The sequence below is a fragment of the Varroa jacobsoni genome, unplaced genomic scaffold (assembly GCF_002532875.2).
Source record: "Varroa jacobsoni isolate VJ856 unplaced genomic scaffold, vjacob_1.0 scaffold_1018, whole genome shotgun sequence".
In the NCBI taxonomy this organism is placed as follows: domain Eukaryota; kingdom Metazoa; phylum Arthropoda; class Arachnida; order Mesostigmata; family Varroidae; genus Varroa; species Varroa jacobsoni.
The window spans coordinates 54,515-57,628 of record NW_019213920.1 but is presented as its reverse complement, the minus strand read 5'-3'; the positions used below and the strand labels follow the sequence as shown (position 1 = coordinate 57,628).

The 3,114-nt window shown below is 37.6% G+C and overlaps 1 protein-coding gene across 15 annotated transcripts in view; it reads left to right on the top strand.

Moving 5' to 3' along the window:
- Positions 1 to 10: 10 nt before the first annotated feature.
- The window catches only part of LOC111265836 (very long chain fatty acid elongase 7), a 22,616-nt gene continuing 19,512 nt past the window's right edge, over positions 11 to 3,114 (top strand). For 6 of the 15 annotated variants that reach the window (XM_086970671.1, XM_086970674.1, XM_086970670.1 and 3 more), the window contains exon 1: positions 22 to 1,479. The gene's annotated coding sequence lies outside the window, so the exon portion shown is untranslated. Of the gene's footprint in view, positions 1,480 to 3,114 lie in introns of all 15 variants that reach the window. The other 9 variants (XM_086970661.1, XM_086970662.1, XM_086970667.1 and 6 more) reach the window with 4 other exon arrangements.

The window sequence follows — 3,114 nt, the reverse complement described above, 5'->3', positions numbered from 1 at the left end:
TACTAAAAGACTTAAGACAGATGCACCATAGACCGCTGCGCTGTGACGCAATCTTATATATATATATATATATATATCGCATACATAAAATGATAGCACATAATGAAGACGATAGTGTATATTTACTATTTATTTTACTAGGCCTGTTGATTGTATAAGACATGATGTATGAAAATGAAGACAGCTAAAGCGATGAATGCGGAAACATGAAAAAAATCAAATCAAAGTAAAGGACCTATCGCCATAACGACCGTTACCGAAACGTCTCAGCTTTTATTTTAGGCTGAGTCCCACCCAAACTGATGGACTTTCATTGCATTCATTTGAATGTGGGCAGTCTCGCGTAGAATCGCGCACTATATAAGTTATGCTTGAGTGGGTGTCGACGGAAAGCACGGCTACTTGCCTGGCTGTCGATTAAAAGAGACTATTGCTTTGTTATAAGAGACTTAACAAACGATTTGCGTGGGTTGCCTTTTCTCTTTCGAGAATCAGTAGGAACTTTATTGACTACGACTATCACAAGCTTCGTATGATAATTGGCCTACTTCACTGATTGCCACAAAAGTTCGTACGCAAATCGATTCATTGGAAGCAAGCTTAAAGATCTAAATTAGGCAGTTTAAATTAAGAAGTGTTTTAGTTACGTCGATTGGTACCGTAGAGCCCTGTAGTAGGGGCTTACGCTTAATTAGTCCAGCTATGCTTCCACTGAGCCGAACAGAAGTCGATTTTGTATAACTCTTCAATGTCTTGCACTGTTAAGCTATATTAAATTTATTGCGCAGAGCTAAAAAAAAAAAAAGTAACAAATTATTTGGCGTATAGAATAGAATAGAAAGTGGCATATGTCACAAACAACAAAGAATGCGCAGCTAAATTATGGTTAGCGGTGGTTTAACGACGGCGAAAGAAGCCGCCGCGAGCCATATAAATTACACTATATCGTAGGTAAGATTAGCTTTGCGAACAGACATGGCACCTTGGCAATGATTTCTAACTGCTTGTCGTGTCGCCAAGGGCAAAGCGGAAGACCAAGTCACCTGTACCACTGCTGCATTCGCAGTAATAATTACAATTTAACTCTAGCTAGAAACGGTGTATAATGGTTAATAATGTACCGCGAAAGAAAACGAAGCCACACAAGCTAGGACGTCGCGGATGTATTGAGCTGACGGGACACACGCACTTCAGGTGGTGATTGACGGTATTTATTTGTATATGATGATGGCTCTTATTATCATTATTGCAGCTTGAAAACGACGTTTATAGCCATTTAAATTCTTTAATGAGGGTCAGTTACCTAAAAAGCAAGTTCGGACTCCTAATGCCCAATTAACAGAGACCACTCAAACCACTTTAATTTTTCTAAATTACTAAACTCCCTGATTACTTTATGTGAGCAGTGAGCACGTTTACTTTATTGCGGCCTCAGTGTACCACGGTGACCCAGTTTGCGTGAAAAACGTAACTTAACCGGTGAGTGTACATAGTGATTTGGTAACGTGTGCGCAGTTCAGGTTGCGGTGTGCTTTCGGAGTTATTTAACCTATGACAGTGATATTGACTGCTTGAATCATACGTGACGTATCTATCGGTGCCTAGTACACTTCATCACTATAATGTGTTGTGTAGTGTCCCGATGCTGTTATCATATAATGGGTTCCAGTAACGGTTAGCATGCATCACACTGTACTAACTCGAAACCTAAAACGCTGGTCGCCCTTAATTTCCCATTTTAATGACATTTTTATAAAAGAAAATAGTCTTAGATAGATTTCTTTTTGTTCGATCTGTTATTTGTGCAGCAGGAAAAGCGACTATAATAATATTTTGTAGTTCTTAAACATACAGTTGATCCGAAAAGCGAAGTCCGTCAAATTATGACGCTTATATTTTTCATAAAAGTTTAAATGGAAAATAACTTGATTCAGAGTAGAAAGTCTCTCCATTCAATTCATCTCCATTTCTATACGATAAACGCTGTTTTGACTTTCGGAATGACCTGTTTCTGTGTTCGGTTCGTTGTCCCTTTTAAGCTTTTAACTGAGTTTGCTAGTATAGATAACTATAGTAAGTAGGGATAAAAAAGATATCTATTATATGGATTTGATACAAACATTTCTATATAGTATAACGTAAAGCAGCGATATAATTATCCGAATACTGATCAATAATTGATAGAAGATCACACCTGTGAAACTGTCAGTCGCATGCATTGAATGTTTACGTATTGGTAAATTTAGTAGGATCGCATCCGTAACGTTAAAGTTCTATTTCGTTTTCACACAGAAAAGTATTTGTATTTGTTTATTGAAGGAAAACACCGTTATTAGCTATTGTAAACACCATTGAGCTTCTATTATATTATTGTTGCTGCTACCAATGCTTCAGACCAAATGCTATAATCCTATCGTATGGTCCATTTGCCCAATGTGACGTTAGCGACGGGGTTGGTGGACAGAACATGTGTTGTTTTGCCATATTTCGTTGAATATTAATTTAGCTATATTTTGTTTGTTTGCTTTGGTGGTGTGTACCTCTTGTGTACTTTTTGAAGCGATTATGAAGTAGGACGCCGATACAAAAGAATAGAGATAGCATTTCGAGAGCCGGACCGTCAGTTCCGCAAGTTCGAGCCTGTCTAGTTCTCTTTTTCCTTTAATCGTCACACTAAAGTTCATTCAATGAACAATGACTGATGAATAAAAAAGATAGTTATATAAATTTGTATCAGTCCACCTTTATTTGTTTTATAAAACTATATTTTTGCTGTGTTGTCAATTGACACATAGCGTGAGTGCTACCTAGTTGTAGATCGAAGTGAAAGGTGGAAAATATATATGCGCGTTTTTTATATTTATATCGCTGTTGACTAAAAAGGTTGTCGCTCTGAACTACCTGAGTTAAACAGGCAGACACCAGTGTCCCTATATTTTGTGGAAACACTATCTGTTCTTGCATTATCGTTTATTTTGGTATTGGCTTTATAAAAAGAGACGGGGAGTCCTAAGCCCACCTCTCTGTCGCGTGAGTCTAGAGAGAGCGATGAAATTAGATGATGCCGAAAGAGTAGTTAGCAACTTTTTTTCGAGTGTTCTAAAAGTCTTATGT